Source organism: Apodemus sylvaticus, chromosome 20 (assembly GCF_947179515.1).
Source record: "Apodemus sylvaticus chromosome 20, mApoSyl1.1, whole genome shotgun sequence".
Classification (NCBI taxonomy): domain Eukaryota; kingdom Metazoa; phylum Chordata; class Mammalia; order Rodentia; family Muridae; genus Apodemus; species Apodemus sylvaticus.
Window position 1 is genome coordinate 19,330,018 of NC_067491.1, and position 25,940 is coordinate 19,355,957.

Below are 25,940 nucleotides of genomic sequence, written 5' to 3' on the forward strand. Positions count from 1 at the left end.
ACTGGGGATGCCTTTGTAGCATTTTGTGAATCATAAAAGTCTGCTGCTATAGTATAAATGTGCCTTAGTAAGACACAGGACTCATAGCTCTTCATTATTGTTTTCTAATCAGTGACTGATGCACTCTCTAAGAACAGTATCCTCCCACTAAAGTTGAAAGCTAGTATAAACAGTAGTAAAGCTCTTGGCTGCAAAGTTGCTAAATCAAAGCTTTTGTGGGTTAGGCTTTTAAAATATGTTTTTAATTGAAAAGGAATTACATCACTTTCACTCTCCCTTTTTTCCTTCCAGCTCCTCTTCTTTGAGTTCCTCCCATACACCCTCTCATATTGATAGCTTTTTTCTTTGAATATTTATAACATACACACACATACACACATACACACGCACACGCACTAGCTCACACACTCCATTGAGTTTATGTTGTTTGCATGTATACAGATTCAAGAATGATCAATATACACTGGACCATCAATAAGGGGCTCTTCTTTCTCGCAGTAGTCACGAGCTGCCTGTAGTTCTTTGTGGAGGAGTGAGACCCCATACAATTTTCCCTCTTATAAAATGCAGATTAAGCATTTGGGGTAAACACAGTTCATATGTTCTGGATCTTATATTTTCCTCTATCAATGTCACAGACTTTGTTGCTGTGCGATTAAAAAGGGATCAAGTTCTTGATAAAAGCCTTGTACATAGTAAGAGATCTTATTCAGCTTATGTTATTAGTCATCAAGTTCAACAAGGAAACAGGTATAGATTCATTTGATTATGACTCTTATTACTAGCTATAACTATTTAATAAGGTGGCTTTGTGAAAATGAGTCTGACATGAACATTGTTACACAATTATTAAGTAAGAAACTAATAATTGAATATTCAAGGTACTTAGCCTGGAACAATTTGTGATTATCAAAATTGAGTAAATTTTGTTTTATGGTCCTTAAAACTGAAAGCCTCCCCATTTAAAACTTGTTTTAGCATTAATAAACTTATTTTGGTATTTTTATGAATATATAGGAAATATAGTGCATGTTTTTGTCTTTGTGAATATTTAGTGGTATCAAAAGCCTTGGAATGAATTCTATGTCCATTCAGATTAATATTCAGTGCATCAGAGTTCTGTATTTATTCAGCATGTTAGACACTTTCATTTCAACCACAGATTTTTTTTCCAATTGAGGAAGCATTTGTTCACATCTGTAAAGCCCTAACACTGTATTTATGTAAAATTACACTTCAGCATAATTGCCAATGTAATTAACATTCAGGAAGAAATTATTTATTCAGGAGCACATTTTACAATTCAATTTCAGTCTCTGACAAAGAGGCTTTTAAATGTTAATCTTATAAAAGAAAATCGAGCAAATAGTAAAGACTGTGGATTAATAAAGGAGGCAGCTATTTACAGCATAGCATTTCCCCTCAGTGGGAATTACCTATTTTCTACCAAAGAGCCTAGACGTGTTTCAAATCTCAATGGGGAGTGTGGGGTTGAATCCTGTATTATGTGTATGTTAGATTTTCACATCTGGTGACCAAAAGCAAAACAAAATGCTACCAATACATTTACTGTTGAGGTTTTGAGTCAGGAAGAATAAATGCATCCTATGTTCAAGTGAAAAAAAATGGTCAATATATATGAGGTATATTTTCCAAGTCTCAACTCTATGGAAATTTTTCTATTTTGTATATTAAATTATTTTCAGCCTTATAAATAGGTTCCATAAGTCCCCTAACGATTAGTTAGCCATCTTAGCAACATACAGTCAAAGCTCTTGAGAAACACAAGAACTATTTATACCACATTCTAATTATTGTGAAATTGATGGACAAATAAGGGAGGGAAGAAAAGAAATAGGATGTCTCATCTGCTTTCTTATGATCACAGAATATTGTTTTGAAATATGTTGAATAACTTGATAAACCCTGAAGAGAGCATAAACATCTATAGGAAGGGTGTTTTCTAGTCACATTTAAGATAGAAACAAAGTTTATTTTATAACTATTCTTGGATCTACATTAAAATCCATGAGGATAATTCATGGATATTGCTGCACATTGTGACATTATTATGTATGCATTAATAATATATGTATTAAAGGGCAGTGCCACCATTTTGGTCTGAGTCACCGGCTCTGCCCACCTGCACCATTCATACTGGGGGATTATTTTCATTTGTCACAGTTGCTGATGTACCATAAAAGTATCAGAAACACCCTTTCATCCTGTTCAGGGCTGGCCCTTCTCTAGTGGGTGAGGTGGTGCCACTTCCTCCCACTTACCAATGGATGCCACACCCAGACATTGCCTTTCTTTCTGGGACCATCATTTGCCTTCCTCTCCATTAAGTTATGTGTCCAAACCTTCATCCTGATATCACCCCATTTCCTTGTTCCCTCTGATAGAAACTTGATACAAATAGTATGTTTGATAATATTATCTGGGTCTCTCATCCCTGGACCAACCTCAATCAGGCCAGAAGCCATTTCTTATTTCACTGAAGCTACCTTTATCAGTGACCTCTGTATTGTAAAATTCAGTAATCAGTCCTCGTCCCTCCTTTTCTTTGAGCTTTGTCCTGCATTGACACAAGTAATGAACCTTCATTTCTGGAATTCTATGTTTAGGAGGCTTCTGGGCAGCTCCGTCAGGATTTCCTCACCTTCTCACTTCTTCCCAGTCTTTGCTTAAATCACAGGTCCATTCTACTATGTTTAATTCAGCTGTGCATAGTGGTAGATGTCTGCAGCATCCAAAGCCTCCCTGCTCGTTGGAATAATAATCAGAGATGTTTGTGGCTATGTCCTCTATCATTGGGCAGTGACTGGGCACTATGGGGCATGAATAAATTCCTAAAACGAGTCACCAGATATCACCTTTTCGGTAGCATTTTAGTGACTCTCCATTGTACTTGTAACAGAATAAAAGATGCTCACCACAGTGTAAGCCTCCTGTGCCAAACAGCTCCCTTTCTCTCTACAATGTCTTGTTTTCCTGTCCTTTGTATTCTTATTGGAGATCCCAAAACACGCAAAGGTCTTCTCTGCCTCAGAGACATGTTTTTTCCTCACCCACAAATATGGCTTCCACTTTTGCATATGAGATCCTGCTCATATTTTAGGTATAGGATTAAGTATTTCATTCTCAGAGATGTATCTTTCTGACAATCATCTTTTCTTTTTGTTCTCTACCATTGTGCCCCATTGCTCATTTATGTCTATGGGTTTTTAATTATATTTTGTTTCTCTTTAAAAAAATTACAGTTCACAACGTCCATAAGTTCATGTTTTTAAAGAAAATAATCATGACCTAAATATACATATGTTCAGTGGTTAATGTCCATAACGTTGTACAACCTTCACCACTAATTCTGAAATATTTTAGGTACCCCAAATATCCCATGACCTCAACAGTGCTGTCTCTTTCCATAAGAAACCTGTGTAGGATGCTGATATATCATGATGGCGACTTGGTGGGATGCCTCAAATCAGATGTTTGTTTGCCTGCTTGCTTATTTTTTATGTCATCAAATAACTTTTTATTCAAATATCAAACCCATCCACCCTCACCCATTACCTAAATCATCTGGTGAGTGTCCAGGTCTGGCTGTAATTTCCCCCTATGAAAGTCCTTTTCATTTTAATTTTTTAATTTTCTCACACATTATAACCTAACCACAGTTTTTCCTCCCTCCATTCCTCCCAGTTCCTCCCTGCCTATCTCTTCTCTCCCAGAGATCCACTGATCCTCAATTTCCCTTCAAACAAGAGCATGCCTCCCATTGATATTAACTGAACATGGCATAGCACGGTGTAATAAGACAAGGCACAAACCTCAAGACTAGGTGTGGTAACCTGGTAGGAGGAGAAGGCAAAGGAGTCAGACACACCCCCATCCCCACGGAGTCACACAAGAATACCAAGCTATATAACTATAACATATATACAGAGGACCTTATGCAGCCGCAAATAGGCTCTGTGATTGATTGCTGCTTCAGTCTCTGGGAGCCCCTGGAGTAATGGTGGCTCAGAACTTGTAGGAGTGGCCAATCAATGACTGGTCCAACTTGAGACTCTAGCCACTAGAGGGAGCTCATGTGTGACACTGCCTGGATGGCCAGAAACCAGAGGCTGGATAGTCCAGAAACCTAGGATAAAATCAAACACAACTGGCAAAAAAATAAAAGCATAAAAAAAAATAAATAAATAAAATTAAAAAATTAAAAAAGGGCAATGATCCTAATGATATTCCTCTATACTCATAGATTAGTGCCTAGCCCAATTGACATTAGAGAGGCTCCATCCCATAACTGATGGAAACAGATGCAGCAATAGCCCACAGCTGAATACTAAGTGGTGTACTGGGACACCCCCCCCTCCAGGAAGAGGAGAAGGAAGGACTGTAGAGCCAGAGGGGCAGAGGACACAATGAGATCATGGTCCACAGAACCAACGAAGCAGGTGTTTATTTTAAATTGCCTCTAACTTCGTGGTGAAGCTGGATCTTAAACATCTTTATGTTCTTGGTCATTGGATGCAATGACTCTCCTTGCTCTCTTTATGTGATCCCTGGTATTCTGGCTTTCTGATTCTCATACAGCAGTCCTGAGACAAGGGAGGGGGTTATGGTGGCATTCCTTCAATGGGTTTCTCAGGGAGCCTAGGCTTGGCATTGTTAAGATGCGTGGATAATATAAAATTAGCAGTTCTGGCATATGTAAGCTCTTGACAGAACTTCTTTTAATTATTTTTTTATCTTTTTAGAAGAATAATTCATATAGGTTATGAGGTTAAATAGGTTAAATAACATTTTCCCATCTCTACCATAAAAAGCTGATTTTTCACCGCAGAGATATGCTTGGTTTTAGCTTCCCTGCTTTTTAGTTAGAAATTTCTGCATCTTCCTTTATTCATCTTCATGTCACTGTGTCTTCTCTAGTTGTTAAAAAGAATTTTTCTAGTTCCATCCATTTGCCTAAAAATTTCATGAAAAAATTCATTGTTTTTAAGAGCTGAGTAATATTCCACTGTGTAAATGTACCACAGTTTCTGTATCCATTCCTCTGTTGAGGGGCATCTGGGTTCTTTCTAGCTTCTCACTATTATAAATAAGGCTGCTATGAACATAGTGGAGTATGTGTCCTTATTACATGTTGGAGTATCTTCTGGATATATGCCCAGAAGTGGTATAGCAGGGTTCTCTAGTTGTACTATGTCCAATTTTCTGAGGAACCACCAAAATGATTCCCAGGGTAGTTGTACCAGCTTTCAATCCCACCACAGTGGAGGAGTGTTCCTCTTTCTCCATATCCTTGCCAGCATCTGCTGTCACCTGAGTTTTTGATCTTAGCCATTCTGGCTGGTGTGAGGTGGAATCTCAGGGTTGCATTTTTAGTGAGGTAACCCAATCACAAAATAACACACATGGTATTCACTCACTGATAAGTGGACATTAGCCCAAAAGCTTGGAATACCCAAGATACAATTCACAGACCAAACAAAGGTCAAGAAGAAGGAAGACCAAAGTGTTGATGCTTCAGTCCTTAGAAGGGGGAACAAAATACACATGGGAGGAGATACAAAGACAAAGTATCGAGCAGAGACTGAAGGAAAGACCATCCAGAGACTGCCCCACCTGGAGATCCATCCCATATACAGTCACCAAACCCAGATACTACTGTAGATGCCAATAAGCGCTTGCTGACAGGAGTCTGATATAGCTGTCTTCTGAGAGGCTCTGCCAATACCTGACAAATGCAGAGGTGGGTGCTCTCAACCAACCATTGGACTGAGCACAAGGTCTCCAATGGAGCAGCTAGAGAAAGGACTGAAGGAGCTTAAGGGGTTAACAGCCCCATAGGAGGAACAACAATATGAACCAGCCAGACATCCCAGAGATCTCAGGGACTAAAACACCAACCAAAGAGTACACATGGAGGGACCCATGGCTCCAGCCACATGGGTAATAGAGGATGGCCTTGTTGGACATCAAAGGGAGGAGAGGCCCTTGGGCCTGAGAAGACTCGATGCCCCAGTATAGGGGGATGCCAGGACAGGGAAGCGGGAGTGGGTGGGTTGGTGAGCAGGGGGAGGGGTGGATGGGATAGGGTGTTTTCGGAGAGGAAACCAGGAAAGGGGATGACATTTGAAATGTAAATAAAGAAAATATCTAATAAAAAATAAAAAAGAATTCCTCTGTGCATGGTCCTGGGATTGGCCTGCTTCGTCGAAGCTCTTTGGTACTTGAAGCCACTGTCATCTCTGTTTTGAACTGCTGTTTGTTTCCAGTTCAACAACCTTTACATGTAGTTCTTCAAAAAATTAATTGGTGGTTTCATTCATGCTGACACGTGGATTCAGATGGCAGTAGAGACTGGAGGAAGGTGCTAGGTGCATGTGAACCTGGGTTAAAGGCAGTCTGCTGTCACCCAATATGAGTACTGGGACTTGAATTTGGGTCTTCGGCAAGAGCAGTATGTGCTCTTAACTGCTGAGCCATCTCTCCTGCTCTGTCTTTGGTTGACTTATAACTAGTCTGTGAGAGAGAATTCAGCTGGATTTTTCAGTTCTATCTTTTAGAAAATTTTATTCTAACAGAATAATCGTAATTATGAATTATGTACGTAGCTGAATTTCTGAATTGGGATGCTATTTGCTTCTCTCCTACATTTCTTATTTTTTGATTGTCTTTAGCTTTTTGAGTTTCTTTATGTAACAACTTGAAGGAGTTGGTATGATTTTCAAATTTAGCTTCCATAGTAAAATTGTTTAAGTTCTAACAATGCGGTTTAAATTTCTGCTGGTTCCAATACTTTTAAACTATTTTTCTCATTATGTAATGTTTTATTATGAGTTCATCTTAATGTGTGAGGGAAAGAGAGAGAAAAGGCAAGAGAGAAGAGAGAACAGAGAGAGATCTTGTGAAAACAGTGAGAGCGGCTCTGTAAGTCATTTATTTTAGAAGTTTAGAAAATGTTGACTTGACAATCATTTTATGCTAACATACCATTGGAGGCTTAGTGCAGTCTGTTTTATTATTTCTAGAGAATGTCTTGGTGTCTTACAGCTTAGCTGCAGTCAGACAAGCTAATAACCTCTTATGTTGTGTTTGTGGGTGACGGTTTCTAGTCCACCCTCTGTGTAGGTAATGGGGTACGAATCCATCTGAGGGCTCTAGCTTGGCAGATAAAACTGTTTAACAAACCAGACTCACCTTTCCCTTCCCTACCTAATCCTCTCCTCCTCTTCCTCTTTTTTTTTCTGAACTTCCCCCTCCTCTCATCCAAAACGTATTTAAAAAATATTACCTGCTCTCATTCCCATCCGCTCCTTCTCAATCAAAGCACACATTGTTGGCAATCCATGTAGATATGCAACAGGCATGGTTGGCACCTGAGTGAAGAAAGTTAAATCACAGCCAGATGTTTGTTTGCTTGTTTATATCTTTATTTTACAATTTATGATGGGACAATTTCAGGTTATGGTTATGTATGTATATATAATGTATAACCATATATGCATATATTACATATCTTATACACTTAGAGCCATAGGTTTGCTCTTGAATCTACTCTCCTTCCTGCTTAAACTTATCTAGTAGATTAAATACATAATCAGTGTTTAGAATCTTCATGTTTTAAGTTTTTTTCTACCTAGCTTCCTGTGACTTTTGGGCCTAAAGCTCTAGTTTTATTATTTTTATTTTTTGGCTGCTTAAACCCCACTCTTTGTATTGTCTCTTGCTCTGTCTTCAACTTAGTCCCATACCTCCTCCGTATCTTCTATCTCCTACCCCCACTTGCTGTCTCCCCTTTCCCCAAAGCCATTTTCTCTTTTCTTTTACATATTTTCCTTGACTGATTACATCAACCTCTGGTGCCTCCCACTCTTCCACTCCAGTCACCTTTCCAGAGTTCAACTTGTCTTAATTGATTATTCAATGCTTCTGGGTGACATATCAGAGGCACCTCAAATCTAAGGTATCTACATCTAAACTCCTTCCTCTGCTCTCGGCTCTTCCTCATTTTGAAAACTTTATTCTCGGGGTTGTTGCCAAGTTAGACAGGAATAAGATGTGGCCTTTAATGTTGGAGGCTGTCTTAGAGACAAAAGATTTTGACAACACCAGAATGTACCCTTTATGAATGAGAATTACAAACGGAAAAATGAACTTCTCTCTCTCTCTCTCTCTCTCTCTCTCTCTCTCTATATATATATATATATATATATATATATATATATATATATGTGTTGCCCACCCCCACCCCTCAGTCAGCATTTTCAACACTTAGTTGAGTTGACTTGCTTGTATCTCCATCAGATCACGAAAAAGACTTCTTTAAAATTTAAAGGCAAACTAGTCAGGACTAAGTGGAATCACAAGCTTCATTCACATGGTACTTTTTAAGTGGGAAGCTACCTAAGCTATGGTGGCCAGGAATTTACAATGAAGACATAAAATAACATTCTATCCTGGTGAAATATCAGTAAACTGTTGCCAGTAATAGAAGGGGCGTTATTGTCTCTTAAAGGGACCCGTTTGATAAATGGTCCGAGGCTGCAGCTCTGTGGGCTGTGTTCGCCTCCCAGCTTGGTTGTCCTCCAACACCATGAACTTTTGACTCATTTGGCTTTTTCTTTTTCTTTTTTTTTTTTTTTTATTTGATATAATTTATTTACATTTCAAATGATTTCCCCTTTTCTAGCCCCCCCCACTCCCCGAAAGTCCCGTAAGCCCCCTTCTCTTCCCCTGTCCTCCCTCCCACCCCTTCCCAGTTCCCCGTTCTAGTTTTGCCAAATACTGTTTCACTGAGTCTTTCCAGAACCAGGGACCACTCCTGCTTTCTTCTTGTATCTCATTTGATGTGTGGATTATGTTTTGGGTATTCCAGTTTTCTAGGTTAATAACCACTTATTAGTGAGTGCATACCATGATTCACCTTTTGAGTCTGGGTTACCTCACTTAGTATGATGTTCTCTAGCTCCATCCATTTGCCTAAGAATTTCATGAATTCATTGTTTCTAATGGCTGAATAGTACTCCATTGTGTAGATATACCACATTTTTTGTATCCACTCTTCTGTTGAGGGATACCTGGGTTCTTTCCAGCATCTGGCAATTATAAATAGGGCTGCTATGAACATAGTAGAGCATGTATCCTTATTACATGGTGGGGAATCCTCTGGGTATATGCCCAGGAGTGGTATAGCAGGATCTTCTGGAAGTGAGGTGCCCAGTTTTCGGAGGAACCGCCAGACTGCTTTCCAGAGTGGTTGTACCAATTTGCAACCCCACCAGCAGTGGAGGAGTGTTCCTCTTTCTCCGCACCCTCTCCAACACCTGCTGTCTCCTGAATTTTTAATCTTAGCCATTCTGACTGGTGTAAGATGAAATCTTAGGGTTGTTTTGATTTGCATTTCCCTAATGACTAATGAAGTGGAGCATTTTTTAAGATGCTTCTCCGCCATCCGAAGTTCTTCAGGTGAGAATTCTTTGTTTAACTCTGTACCCCATTTTTTAATAGGGTTGTTCGGTTTTCTGGAGTCTAACTTCTTGAGTTCTTTATATATATTGGATATTAGCCCTCTATCTGATGTAGGATTGGTGAAGATCTTTTCCCAATTTGTTGGTTGCCGATCTGTCCTCTTGATGGTGTCCTTTGCCTTACAGAAACTCTGTAACCTTATGAGGTCCCATTTGTCAATTCTTGCTCGGTAGAATCAATATAGTTAAAATGGCCATTTTGCCTAAAGCACTATACAGATTCAATGCAATACCCATCAAAATCCCAACTCAATTCTTCACAGAGTTAGAAAGAGCAATTATCAAATTCATCTGGAACAACAAAAAACCCAGGATAGCTAAAACTATTCTCAGCAACAAAAGGAAATCTGGGGGAATCAGTATCCCTGACCTCAAGCAATACTACAGAGCAATAGTGTTAAAAACTGCATGGTATTGGTACAGTGACAGGCAGGAGGATCAATGGAACAGGATTGAAGATCCAGAAATGAACCCACACACCTATGGCCACTTGATCCTCGACAAAGAGGCTGAAAACATCCAATGGAAAAAAGATAGCCTTTTCAACAAATGGTGCTGGTTCAACTGGAGGTCAGCATGCAGAAGAATGCGAATTGATCCATCCTTGTCTCCTTGTACTAAGCTCAAATCCAAATGGATCAAGGACCTCCACATAAAGCCAGACACTCTGAAGCTAATAGAAAAGAAACTGGGGAAGACCCTTGAGGACATCGGTACAGGGAGAAAGTTTCTGAACAGAACACCAATAGCGTATGCTCTAAGAGCAAGAATTGACAAATGGCTTTTTCTTTATGTTTCCTCATAACCTGTTTTACACTAAAATTTTATTCACCATTCAAAACTCAGGTCAAATGCTACAATCTCTCTGAAGCTATAATTCTCCAAATTATAATTAATTACCTATTATCAAAGCACCCTCTTTTCATTTAAGGTTGTTTTCCGCTGTAGTAAAAATATATATATAATTTACCCCTTTCAATGTTCCCACTGCACATTACAGTATTAAGTACAGTCACATAAAGAGAGATCACATATGTTTATCATGCATGACTGAAGCTCTATATTTGTTAGATAGCAATTCCCCATTCCCAGGTCCTGAAAATGCTATTCTACTATCTGATTTTATTAGTGTCACTGTCTTTGCTACCATACAAAAAGTGAAATCGGACAGTGTTTGTGCACATGGCTAATTTCACTTACATCTCAAGTTCCCTATGTGTTATGGCTTGATGGTCTTTCCTCTTCAAAAGACTGGGTATTTCATTCAGTTATACATAGTAACTTCATCCATCCACTCACCCACAGTAGGACGTTTTGCTAATCTCACCATTTAACTTTTGAGAATAGTACCGCAGTCAACATGGTGTGTAACTATCTCTTTGAGACTGTCTTCAAGGTTGTGGAGCTGTATTTAGAAAAGAGTTTGCTAAGACAGTTATGGAATAATTCTAATTTTTGGAGTGGATCTTTTTTATTTGTTTTCCAGAGTGGCTACTCCATTTGTAACTCTATCAGTACTACATGGTGTCTAAGTTTTCGATTTTCTTGTCAGCACTTATCATTTCCCAGAATATTGTTCTGAAATATGTTGAATAACTTGATAAACCCTGAACATCTATAGGAAGGGTGTTTTCTAGTCACATATAAGATAGAAACAAAGTTTACTTATAACTATTCTTGGATCTACATTAAAATCCATTAGGATAATTCATGGATATTGCTGCACATTGTAACATTATTATCTATGACTTATGTATCAGTATGCTAAAATATTAATTTGATCTTGCCTTTTAGCTAGTTGCTTGCTTCTCTCTCTTCTTTCTTTCTTTCTTTCTTTCTTTCTTTCTTTCTTTCTTTCTTTCTTTCTTTCTTTCTTTCTTTCTTTCTTTCTTTCTTTCTTTCTTTCTTTCTTTCTTTCTTTCTTTCTTTCTTTCTTTCTTCCTTTTGTTAACTATCCATGTCACCGGAATTGTCTAGTACCTAGTTCATAGTAGGTGCCCTTTGGCTCTTTATTATGTTAACTCCTATTATAAGGACATAGTTTGGATAGGTATGGCTCCCGCAGACTCATGTGTTGGAATGCTTGGCCCATCGGGAGCAGCACTAGTAGGATGTGTGCCCTTGTTGGAGGAAGTGAGCGACTGTCAGGGTAGGCTTTGAAGTCTCCTTTGCTCAATCTACATTCAGACACAGTCTCCTTCTGCTGCGTTTGGATCAAAATGTAGAAGAACTCTCAGCTCCATCTCCAGCACCATGTCTGCCTGAACGTTGCCATGTTTCCCGACATGATGCTAATGGATTAAACCTCTGAAACGGTGAGCCAACATCCATGAGATGTTGTCCTTAATAAGACTTGCTCTGGTCATGGTGTCTCTTCACAGCAATGGAGATCCTAACTAAGGCAATAGTCCAAATCTTACTTATTGGCACCTCCACTACCGAGTTTGGAAAGTTCTGATCTTTCAACGATAGACGTAACTATGGGTCACCGTTATTCGTGTTTGCATTTCATTTAGTTGCCTTCTTGTAATTCTTTCATCACTATTTCAAAACCAAGTTAAAAAAAATCGTGTAACTATATCTCCTTTTACATACTCACTTTCATTTTGAAATGGTGGTGACAGGTGGGGAGTGGAGGGTGGAGCTCCAACTATCGGTAAGCCTTCTTTAGGTCCTGGATTCAATCCTCTCAACCAAAAAAGATAAATAAGTCAAAGTTAAATGTTTACCAGTAAGTCTACGTATAGCAAACATGTCTATAAGACACTATTTTACATGTGATAAACTGAGCTTGACAATTGACAGCAACTCATGAAGAGTAGAGAAACTTGCTGAAGGCAGTTGGGGCCACTTGATTTATTGAACAGAGTGGGATGGAAATAAGACTTCTACCCTGTCTCTGCTAGTGATATACTCTCAAGTTCTTAGCGTTTTCTATTACAGCTTGCTAAAGCACATCAATAAATCTCTACATTTTACTCGTGGCGATATTTTATCTTTCTCTTGGACATACACTCATATTTGATCCTTTTGAGAATTTTTAAAAGCCTGTCTCCCTCATAAGAGAGCCTATTATAGCTGAAGACCACATCCATATAAAAACCGGGAAAAGGACAGCCAAGTTCTTACATAAGGTCCAGTCACATTAGCTTAGATCAAAAGTGCTTATTCTATTTTCAGTTCCATGCCACCTGATAGTTGAGTATGACTTTAGGCAAACCAGGAAAACATAAACTCTCACAGACAATCAAACAGCCACAGTTGAATTTCTAATGACTTGAATTGAACAATGTCCTGAGGGGCAAACTTAGGCACCAAATGCCAATGTGCACTGTAGGAGTGCTTGCTTAGTAATAGATGACTTAATATACCTGAGTTGGGCCCTAAGTACAAAGAATTATTTCATCTCTTTCAGTAGAGTAGTTTAAGATAAGCCTATCTTCCTAGGGGTGGGTCCTTGGACAGGAGACTGACTTGGCTTCACTGGAAATAGCTCTGCTCCCAAACTCTATTTTCTTGATCAGAAGGAGTTTTCTCTTAACAAGACCTCGTTAATACTTTAACACTTTGCCTCTCTAAGGACTCTAGAATCATTTAGGAACCAAGCCAGAGGGCAGGCTTCCCAAAGCACTTTTGGTATCTTTTTTGGCTTTAGGAAAAGTTGGAGCTGTCAGGAACCCCAAGGATATCTCTTGACTTCTAATCAAAAAATAGATTGGTTACTTCTTTGCAAGGAGGGGTTGTCTATACCCTAAACTGCCCAACCAACTTCTACCTCCTGTTCTTATCTCCCCTCCCTCTCAAGAAATAGCACCCCCCCCCAACTGTCAGTATGGGATCAGGGTAATGATTGATTTGAGTGTGATTTTGGGGTTCCCGATCTAAGACCCCAAATATTGATAATGGGAGGAAATAAAGAAAAACAGCCATTGTAATATGTAGTAAGAATTCAATATTTATGGACATAATAATGAAAGTAAAATCTCAACACAAAAACAGTCATAATTATTCTAGTGAAATGTTTGTGCTATCCTTGTGAACAAGAGAATTCTTAGAAGAAGCTGTGCCTTACTGTGAACAAAATCTCCTGGAAGGAGTTGTGTCTGCAGAGACTGCAATTTCAGTACTATCGAGAGACTTGAATCTTGTAAGTTCACATCAATGCTAATGCCTGTGTTTTGTTTTTTGGGGTACTCACCTCCGCAACACTAGGGCCTCAACATTTTCCTGCTTTCTTTTGAGATCACACCTGTTTCTTTGTAGATACCTCTGGGGAGGGTGTCCTGAGATCTTCAGACAGCTAATGATTTTTGTTGCTTCGATCTCAGGAGGCAAAAAGGAGCACAGTTGGTCTCTGGCCATCAAAATCCCTTCTGTTGCCCTTTCTGTTGTCCCATATTTTGTCACATGGGTCATTAATGAGCATCTCTGTCTCTGTTCTGCATCCCTAACCTTGTTTACAGCCACTGAGCTCATGGTTTTTCTGAGCCTCTGTGATCTGAATAATTCCTGCCTTCCTGCATCTCCAAGTCAGCAACCTCTACCTTCCTCACATCCCCAGACTGACTTATTTGTCTACTGCTCATGATAGACTATCCTCTACATTGTTCTGTTGGAAAGACTCATGATCTCAGTCCCACTGAGTCAATCTTCTGCTCTTAAAGCTGTGTCTTGATATGAAAAGACTGACTTTCTGGAGATGAGGGAGAGACTGAGGCGAATGCAACAGACACAAAGTATTTCACCCTCATTATCCTGATAACAGGTGGCTCAGTCAGCTGGGGTCTTCTTGAGGACACTGTCAGGCCTCCCTCTGACCATATGCACTCCAGTCCAGATGGTGACATGATTCCCCAGAGTACTGAATCAACTAACAGAAAATGCCAGGGCTATGCTAATTTCGCCCAAGGTCTAATACAGGCATGGATTTTTTTTTTTTATTTTACTTTCTAATTTTGGAGAAAGGAACAAAGCTTATGTGAAAATCATGTTCACAATGTGGCTTTGAATTCTCTCACAGGAAGTCTAAAGTTTTGTGATTAAATTAGCATTCATAAATGCCAAGGCAAGAGAGAAAATTAATTTGTCTTTACTGTTGAAAAAAAAAAAAAGGAGATGACTTTGGACCATCGGATGTAATAGGTTATTCACTTCTATCTGATTTCCCTTTGCATCTTGCTATATTAAGAAAGGGCCAAATGTATTTATTCTGCTAAGATATATTGGGTGGAGATTCACCTTGGTGAGACGTAGAGGCAAGTTACTTTTACCAAAGGTTAAAGCAAATATTTCTCACTGTATTCCAGAACTAGCTGACTTTCAAATAATTATGGCTTACAAGGACAGTGCATATTTTTGCAAATATGGAGTGTGCTTATCCACGTGCTTTCTGGAGCAAATATGCAAGTATGGATTAAATCTTCCATGAGGCTTAAATGTTCATTGACACTGAGTTGTTAGTTAAGATAACCAGAATAAAAATGTTCCAGACAGCAACATAGACATGGGAATGTCTTTTCTTTTCTTCTTCTTCCTTTGAGACAGGGTCTAACTATGTAACCCTGTGCCTGGACTGAAACTCACTATGAAAACCAGGCTTCCCTCAAATTCATAGAACCCCATGTCTGAAATGCTTAGACTAAAGGTGTGTAACACCATGTCTGTCAACACATCTGAGTCTTTAAAAACAAAATAATATGACTCTTCTTAAGATACTTATAGTGTATATAAAGGAAGGTTTTCCTAGTTGATTAAAACATGTTTATTATGTGAAATTTTGAGTAATATTTCAAATATAAATTTTATAAAATCTTTAACAATATCAATTATAAATTTTGAGGGTATATGTATCTTTTGAGCTGTGATAAAAGTTTCTGAAACATTCTTTTCAATAGGCATGGCATAACAACATGACATAATTCTGAGGTGGTCCCCTGTGTTTTCCATGTGCCTCAACTATGTTCAGGATATTATCTTAGAGATTAAGTAAATGAAGAGTTAAGTAAGAGTAAGAGAGGGCATGGTAGATAAACACAGAAATAATATTGCCCAAATTACATTTAATATTTGTTTTTAAAACTGTTTAGTTTTTTGAGTTATAGCTGGTTTATACTCAAAAATCCTGATGGTTTCAGCTCTCTCATGCTGAGGATAGAGATGTGTACTACTGATTTAGTTAGGCTAATTTTTTTTTTTGGTGGGTCATTTTAGGAATTGAACCTATAGCCTTCTGCATGCGGGAAAGCAGAGCAAAAGTGAGCAATGTACATTGGTCAAGGATAGTATTTTTAAAGAGGAAAATCATGACCCTTCTATAGATATAAAGGCGATATATGTCAAAGATTTTATTTAACTCAACAATTAACAAGAGTACCAGAATCGGATTCCACTAGCTAGACTAGCTCTAACCTTTCAGAGATTTCTTCATTGTATGAAAAGCTCTTTTTGCTAGTGTGCTTAGATATCATTTGAAGAGTACTGTGAGCAATAAACTTATTACTGTATCTCTTCTATATAATATAGTATAGAGAAAGACAAATAAAGGCGCAGTTTATTCTAAGGGAAAGTTGCCATCAATTGTCTTGCCTTCCCTCCATCTTTCTCTTTTCCTTCTTTTGCCATTTCAAAATCATAATTTTTCTTGACACATGCATAATCTGTAAATCCTATTATAATATATATTACATACATGTACATATAACACATATTAATATGCTAAATATATCCACATGTGTATAAGATATATTACATACATATACATATGTAACATGATACTATTTTCTATATACATGTACTATAGCATATCTTATATAATGTATATAATTCAATATATCATATACGTATATAATATATGCATATACATGTGTATGCATATATTATACACATGTATATGGGCAATATACACTTGTATATGGGAATACATATAGGGCAAAACATCCCCCAGTTCACTTAATAGGAGGTAGTGCTTCAGGTGAATACTGTGGACAAAGAGGTCGGTTATCTCCTTCCTTGCTCAAGAGACAACTTTGTTTGCCAGCCCAGGACCAGCATTTCTTATTTTCTTCCAATTTCTCCTTTAACTTATAGCTTATTGTCTCTCCAAAAGCTTATCCTGTCCCTGGGATCTGAAGCAGGGGAGGCACTAGTATCTACATGTTCTGTCACAATAGCCTCTTGTCCTGACTTTTGCTATAAGGGACGATAAAGGCAGCAGACATAAGCTTGTTGAAGTCAGCAGTTCACTATTCTGTGAAGCCTGAAACTCTACTTCAGAACCAAATCTGAGATCAGCCTTCTCCCAGGAAATCTTTAGTCATGGGTCCTAAGAATCTGATAGCAGTATAATCCAAAACCCTTCTTAACCTCACACATCATGTCTCTCTTGATGTCTGCCCTAGAGCCTCAGCTTCCCTAGGCCTCTCTGCCTCCAGGTTCTTACTTTATTTCTGCACTTCACTTCTGTCGGCATCGGCCTGGAGGCATGACTATCGTGAGGCCTTTGCCTCCAGGTTCTTTCTTTGTCTTTTCAACTCCTTTCTTTATAAAACAAGGATCCTAGGCTTTTATTAGGTGATGTTTTTGAGTTTGTAATAATGTTTACTCTGAATGCTTTGACTGATAGATATATTTCAGTAACACTGAAACCATACAGAAAATGGAAGACTAGAAGATCATGGTTCTGAAACAATTTAACTGTTGAAAATTGTGACCCTGTGATTATGTCAAATGCAGAGTGGTCAAGCTTTCAACTATATACACACAAACAACAAAAATAGACTCAGCATATTATATTTTATACATATTTGTGCATGTACATACATATATACATACATACATACATACATGTAAAATAATAATAACTAAAAAAGAGATTGTTACCTTGAGTGGGGACAGAGGAGGGCTTTGAAGTAGAGCAGGTGTAAGGGACTATAGGGAGGAAAGAATGTCAGGAAAGTGGTGTAATACCATTTCAATTAATAACTTTAAAAAAAAAAAACTGAAAAACAGCCAGTGTCTAAAAGTTGTCCCAATGTATAATAAATGGATATTTAACATGTTGTGTGATACTTCAGCCATGAAGAGCCCCTTAATGCTTTCATCTTAGGAGATATGGCCAAGAAAGTGGACAGCCACTTCACCTGGATCCAGAAACACTTGTTCTCAGTGCAATACAGTCAACTAATTAAACAATTTGGAGTTTGACTATAAATTTTAATTCTAGCAAGTAGGGAACATTCTTATAGGCCATGACTTACTCTGGACTCTCAAAGAGCTACAGATTACTAGTTTTGAAGAAAACTACACATACCTCTGAAACAACACAATAATTTTTGCTTCAATTTCACAATAATCGACATTGCTTTCAACCACTTTTTAAAGGAGATGGCACTGAAGTTCAAAGAGAGACTGTAACTCATTCGAGGATGCGTTTTTTAGTGAGCTCCTCCCTCAGATGGTAAATGCCCTCTCTGCTGAAGTCTCTTTCCATTTTACTTTGCATCTCTTAAACCCCTACACTGCTATGCTTGTCTACTGTCACATTGCATGTGGGTCCCATAAATTTATAAAAGCCAAAAATGAGTTGGAGTTATATCCATGCCGCGATGTATGATATAGTTTGTTTAAATTTTTGAAAGCCACCCAGAAAAGACTGTGTTAGAGTCTATTCATTATTGCTACGGTGATATAACCTAAACCACAAGGACTGTGAGTTAGGATAAATGTCCTTTGCTTTTAAATGTTTTGTAATGTTTTAAAATTCCTAATTCATGTTGTTCCCTGAGCTTTGAGGGAAGAGGCTTCATATCGATATTCCATTTAGGGCTGAGCACCACAGTCACTATCGCTCTACTATCTCCCTGCAAGGGTCAAGATAATATGAAGAAGAGGCCTCAGAAAGATTCTAAGAGCAGTGATTCTTAACCTGTGGGTTGTCACCATCGGGGTAAAAGATCCAGTCACATGGATCCTATATACCAAATATTTACATGATGATTCATAGCAGTAGCATAATTAAAAGTAGCAATGAAAATAATTTATGATTGGGGTCTTCACAACATGAGAATTGTATCAAAGGGTCGCAGCATCAGGAAGGTTGAGAAATACTACTCTAAGAGCCAGACTGCTTTGGGGGAAGATAGCTGTCAAACTGTCTTCTCGATAAGATATGGACACTATACACATGATATCACAGCAACTGTAGCTTCCTACTATGACCTGTATCAAATCAAGCTAATCAGTACTTTAATATGGATGGAGGAGGGGCTCATGAGGCCCCACTCTTAATTGGGGAGCTATTCCCAATTCTTGACTGTAGGGAAGGGTTGGGAGTAAGTTTTCCTCAGAGTTGTGGTCCCTGGTTGGGTCCCCTTGCTTCAGTGGATAGCACTCACGTGCAGCATTAATTGGCCCCAGTGTACTATAAATAAGAAAATAAGAGGGCATGAAGTTGGGAGAAGGATATGGAGGTAGTCTAGAAGGGGTTCAAAGGGAATATAGGGGTTGAGATGATCAAAATATATATTGTGTACATATACAAAATTTTCAAAAAATTAAAACTTGCAAATTCAAAGAAAGACAACAGGAAGAAGGAAAAGAGTAACAGATCTTTTAGTTCTCGTTCTTTGATATATGAAGCCAGAAATTTGTATTTTTAGATCAAGAAAGGACAAACAACCTGGTAGGTTTGTTGGTAGTATAGGAGACATAGGGGAGTGTCAGTGCACTTATTAATCTGGCTACTCTCTTGTGGAGAGAGCACAGAAGCTTCCGGTTTCAGTTTTAGCTCTTTATAGAACACTTCATTCTGAACACCAAAACACAACATATCCTGGAATGTAAAGGAAAACCATTAGTTGTCTTTGACCCTATTCCAGGATAATTTGACTAGAAATTAATAACTGTCAGGCTGAGATATGTTGTTGGCACTGAGGCAGGCAGATGCTTCCTCCTCAGGAACCACACCACATTCGCATCTGAAAATTAAGTTGCTGACTGGATTGAGGAAAAGGATTTTCATTTGCAAAACAATTATTGCTTTTTCTGAGGTCACAGCTTCTGTTTTCTAGATGTTTTAAAGTGCTGTCTTCCACAATTACTTAGTAACAACAGGCTAATGATACAGTATCAGTGACTTCATAATAAAGTATTCTGGGTTTTACACTCTAACTGTTCCTTTACAAAGCATTTGAAATGAAAGTGTTCCAACTCTGTTATATAGAACAACTTGCCTCACAAGAAAAGAAAGTCCCTGGGCAGTGGAGGTGCATGCCTTTAATCCTAGCAGTTGAGAGGCAGAGGCAGAGGCAGAGGCAGAGGCAGAGGCAGAGGCAGGTGGATCTCAGTAAGTTTGAGAGTTTGAGGCCAGCCTGGTCTACACAATAAGTTCCAGGCCATATAGGGCTACATAAAGAAACTCTGTGTTAGGACAAAAAAAGAAGAAAGAAAAACAAGCAAAACAAAAAAACAATTACATGTAGTATTTGCCTAATGCCAAAAATACTAGCATTAAGTAGTTTATTTTTTGAAGGGGAATGTCCAAGCACACATGTTGAATCAGAGGGCAAATTGAGAGTGCCTATTTTTTATTTCCAACATGTGAGTCCATGAGTCCCAATGCAGGCTGCCAGGGTTGGCAGAAATTACCTTTACCCACTGAGCCATCTCATAAGCCCCTAGAAATTTCTTTTCTCAAGATAAAAAAAATAGAGGTGTTAAATTTCACGATTGCAATTTGTATTTAACCATATGATTTTTTTCCTTAATTAAATTCTCATCATCCTACCTATGGCCAAATGTATACACACAGACACACATATGCACAAAGAGATACCATACACACACATCACACACACCACACACATATAGTCATCACACACATAAGCCACACAAACACGTACATACTTCACAAACAACAACAACAACACACACACACACACATCACATAGTATTTGCAGTCTTTAGAGAATAATTATGTTTTTTTTCTAATTTTTAATCCCACTCACAGTATGACTGCATGCCTGCCCTGTATTAGGTGTGTCCCAGATGTGTATTCTGCTCTTAGGTCATAAGCTAAAAGTTACCTCTAACCCTTAATGCGCTGCATACTTTTTACCAAACACATCAACTGCAGCTACTGGCTCATCTACAACTGCCCTTCCCCAGTCATCACCTCAGGAGTGTAGTGTTATCCAGTACACTACACAGTGTTATCTCAGGACCCACAGTGTTGTAGTCAAGTCTGGGCTTAGGTAGCAGCAATGTTTCACATTGTGTCCCTGGAGGGCACAGTGATGATCTGCAAGTTAAATTTTGCCTCTGAATGTGAAGGGGGATCATGATTCTGTTTATTTACCACTTCTGAACATTCCACTTGGATGGAACCCTTGAAAATGGAGTATAGATTTAGTGGGAAAACGGGCATTGTGTGAGCTTGCTTCTCAGCTTTTAGAACTGAATGACATTAGGAATTTGGTTGGCTGACTTTTTTTTTTTTTTTTTTTTTGTCAAGTGTAGTTAGTAAAATGTCCTTCTGAGATTGTTATGGAGATCATGTTAGGGGTACAATGGCTTCATTAGTATGTGCTCCAATGATGTTAGTGGGATTCTTGCTTTCCTGTAATTCAGAGAATAGGGGTATCTTGGAAGACTACCTAGGTGAATATTCCAAGAGACATTGTCTTAGTCAGGGTTTCTATTCCTGCACAAACATCATGACCAAGAAGCAAGTTGGGGAGGAAAGGATTTATTCAGCTTACACTTCCACATTACTGTTCATCATCAAAGGAAGTCAGGACTGGAACTCAAGCAGGTCAGGAAGCAGGAACTGATGCAGAGATCATAGAGGGACATTGCTTACTGGCTTGCTTCCCCTGGCTTGCTTAGCTTGTTTCTTCTAGAACCCAAGACGACAGCCCAGAGATGGCACCACCTATAATGGGCTCTCCCACCCTTGATCACTAATTGAGAAAATACCTTACAGCTGGAACTCATGGAGGCATTTCCTCGAGGGAAGCTCCTTTCTCTGTGATAACTCCAGCTTGTGTGAGGTTGACACATAAAACCAGCCGTTACAGACATCTAGGATGGAAATCTGGAACATGCATGTTACTGCTAAAATCTCCCCCCCTATTGTGTTTTTCAATTCACTAGAGATTTCAATATGTTGCTTTTGCTTTATTCTTAGGAAATCTTTGTGGTAGGGTAGGGCCAGAAGTTTTTGAATACATTACTTAAGTGGCCTTTCATACAGGTGAGGATATTGATGGTCATAGAAGTTGCATGGAATCCACCTTACCTCAGAGACATGTCTGGAAACCAAGATTAAATCCAGGTCTCTGCTTTCAATCCTGTGCCTATTTGGGCCTTCTCCTAAAAAGGGGACTTGCTGATTCTCTAAAGTCTGCAACACTCACATCCACTTGGATCTTGAGTTTCATCCCTTCTAAGACTCTGTGAGACTTATGTCTGAAATAGAAATGGATACTCTTTACTGTACAACAAAAAATTTATTCTGGTGATATTTTCTGTGTATATGGCAATTTATGCTGAATGATTTGTTGTGTCATTAAACCAAATCTCCTTTCCACATTTCCAATTTCCATTTACATTTCCTGTTAAGATTTTTATACCAGTCTCATCATCTAATGAATTAAATTTGCATTTATTTCACTTCAGTGAGGGTGAAAGAATTTCCAACTATAAGTAATTTAACTAAAAAAGTTTACAGAAATTGAATTCTGGTGCAATTCACTTTAATGGTACTGGCCATGCAAAGCAAACAGTACAAAACAAGGAGTTTTTTTTTTTTTACTTGTCATTGAGACAACTTTAAAGTACTGCAAATATTTTAAAGAATAATAGTATATATATTAAAAATATTGTTTAGATGAAAATTATAGATTTTGACTATTTTTATATTTACTATAAATACTTTTTAAAAATCTTTTAGTGTGATGTATCTGTGTATGTACTAATCTATCTCTCTCCATCTATCATCTATCTTTGTGTATATGTATGTATATGTACATATATGTATATATACACATATCCACAAAGATGTGTATATATACATATATGTGCATACATACATTTTACTAACAGATTTTTCTAAAAGTGTTCATACATAAAACTTTATAGATATAAGGAATATGCTTTAAAAAATAAAGGTACAAGAAGGCATTCATATATATACAACATATCCGCTATTTTCTTCCAGGGAAATCAGGCCTAGCAATGAGCTCTGAGGATGGTACTCAGTGCCAGCTGGAGCTGTCATGTGACAAGTTCCCCTCTAACCTTATTGATACCCAGTATCTCTTTCTAGCCTTTGGTTACCTAAATTACCAACCTTGCACATCTTGGTTAGAGACTTTTCCCAGGGTCTTTACTAATTAAGTGGATGACAGCATTTCCCAATGACTTCTAATGAAGCCAAAGATCATTCAGACTATTTGGAAGAAGCCAATGGATGTCTGGGAAAACACACAATCTCCTTGCACCTGCTAATCTTTTATTTGGTCATCAATGTACAAGATGTCAGCTAGAGGGTCTCTGTCAGAGGAAGGGAGCCTTGCTAATCTCCATGAAAGTCAGAAATCGCTGCTCCACAGCTCCAACTTAAGGACTGATGCTTATGCTAGAAAACCAGAGTATATACATTTAAAGTAGTAAGATCTCTGCAGATTCAACAGAATACTAAATGAGACAGAAATGCTCTCCCTGCACAACATAATGAATCAGAAACAGGAGAGACATAAAAATTTTAAAAAAACATAAGCCTAAATGTCAGATTGCAGAACAACAAGAAGCCAACTTTTTTACTATGTTTGATGGAAAATGTTAAAGCAAAATATTGGGCTTTCCTTGTAGAAACCCAGAGTTAGACACGCTCATTTTTCCTGTATATTATTAAAATAAACTTTAAAATAAGTTTTAAATTTTAATTCTCTTCTCTACAACAAAGAATTTGTATATATGATTATGAACCATTAGATGTTCAGCTCATGTAGCAGTGGTGAAAATATGTATCTGTATCAGTAGCACTGGATTTTATTTTCAGTCATTGGTCATTTAAGTAGATTTATAATGTTATTACAAAGCCACTCAAATAAACAAACTAATGTGAATTATAGATGATATAGGGACAGGGGAAACTGGAAGCCAGTTTGTATAAGATCATGATTTTATATCAATAAGATCTGAAAAGCAAGCAGTAAAAATCTTTATCACTGTGGCTTTGGGATCAGGGATAAATCTGGTTAAACGAGCTTGATTAAAATATAGCTTAAGGCTATATTTTATATGATCACATATATTTATATGATCACTGCACCACAGATATGGGAAATAGAAGTTTGGAACCATAACTGATACTTTTCTAGTACAAAATACAAACGATAACAGCTTTTCTCAGAATATCGATTTATTTAACTTTCTACACTGTTATAATTTGAGGGGGGGGTCAGTGAGGTCCAGTAACCCCACCCCTTGTGTACGTTTCTGACAACTACCATAAAGAAATACTATTTGCTGGGTGAATCAATAGAAATGTACTCTCTACCAATTCTGCTGGAAGATGATAACAAGGCGTTTGCATGGTTAGTTCCCTATGGAAGCTCTAAGAGGAAATTGCATGCCAGCTTCCTGTCCACCTTCTGGTGGCTTCCGGGTAATCCTTATTGCTCCTTGGCTTGTAGCTGCGTGGTTCACTTCTTGCTTTAGTTTTTACAGACCCCTCACCTGTGTAAACAAACATTTCAGTGCTGAGACAAAAGGCCTGGCAAAACAACTGAGAGGAAGAAGAGTTTACATTGTCTCTTTGTTATTGCAGGATTTTCCCTGTCCAATCTATTGGGGTATTGGGGGCCCCCGTGATTGGACAGGAGAGGGGAGGCAGAGCTAAGGGTTAGAGAGACTAGAGAGGTCACAAGAGGAATGCGAGGAGGAATGGAGGTCTAGATGATGTTATCCAAAGGTTAGAATAATTGGGATAAAGCTTTATCATTATCAGTTGGCTTTGAAATTATTTATGGGCATCTTGTAAATTGTGATTTTATTAATACATAAATCTAATTGGTTAACTATTAAGCTTTAAGAGTCTTGCTTCTGTAGGGTAATTGAGTGATGAGGTAGCAGATCGTGGGTGTGTGGGTGATGGGTGGAAGTGAGAGGAACTCAGAGTCCCCGGCCAGAAAGATGGCGGACAGAGGGACCCCCTAAGTGAGATTATACCAGGCAGGAGCCTTGAGGCTCGACATGAGCTCTGCTGACCTTTGGGTAGATGGCGGGTCAGAAAGATCATAAGTTCTTATTTCTCCATTTCTGGCCCATGGTAATCTAGATCCTTTGCTTTAAGGTCTATGGCAAAGCAGAATCTGATAGCAGAAAGCCATGGCAGAGGAAAGCTGGTCCCCACACAGCAGCCAGGAAACAGAGCCAGAGCTAGACCCCAGTTACAGGAGCTTACACATAATGGGCAAATCACATTGTGTTTCCTGCGCATAGGTTTTTATCTCATCAGCTATGAGTTCACTGATGAAGTAATTGCATAAGTGCATCTTTTGCATAGGGACTGTATTGGCTGGTTTTGTGTATCAACTTGACACAGGCTGGAGTTATCACAGAGAAAGGAGCTTCAGTTGGGGAAGTGCCTCCATGAGATCCAACTGTGGGACATTTTCTTAATTAGTGATCAAGGGGGGAGGGCCCCTTGTCGGGGGTACTACCTCTGGGCTGGTATTCTTGGGTTCTATAAGAGAGCGGGCTGAACAAGCCAGGGGAAGCAAGCCAGTAAGGAACATCCCTCCATGGCTTCTGCATCAGCTCCTGCTTCCTGACCTGCTTGAATTCTAGTCCTGACTTCTTTTTGTGATGAACAGCAATGCAGAACTGTAAGCTCAATAAACCCTTTCCTCCCCAACTTGCTTCTTGGTCATGATGTTTGTGCAGGAATAGAAACCCTGACTAAGACAGGGACTGTTCAAATTCAACCTCAATACCCCACTTCTGTCCCCCAAAGGCTCATATTCATCCTTGAATACCAATGTATGTAGGTCATTTCTAACAGTTCCCACAGCCTTGACAGTTGCAGCATTAATTCAACAGTTCAAGTTCAAAATCTCCCTCTGAGACTCAAAGCAATCCCTCAGTTAAGCAAAACTCAAAAGGCAAATCAGAGACTTTGAATACACAATGATGCAGGATACACATTTCAATTTTCAGGAAAAAAGCTGAGGTGTTAGAAGACTAGGGTCAGAACCCAAGAGGGCAAACATTATATCATGTGGTTCTGTGTCATGACTGGGGGTGTGGTTGTGTGTTGTAAGCTCCAAGGGGGCTTGGGCAGTTCTTCCTTGGTGGCTATACAAGATGCATTCTACATGGTTTCATTCCTGGGCT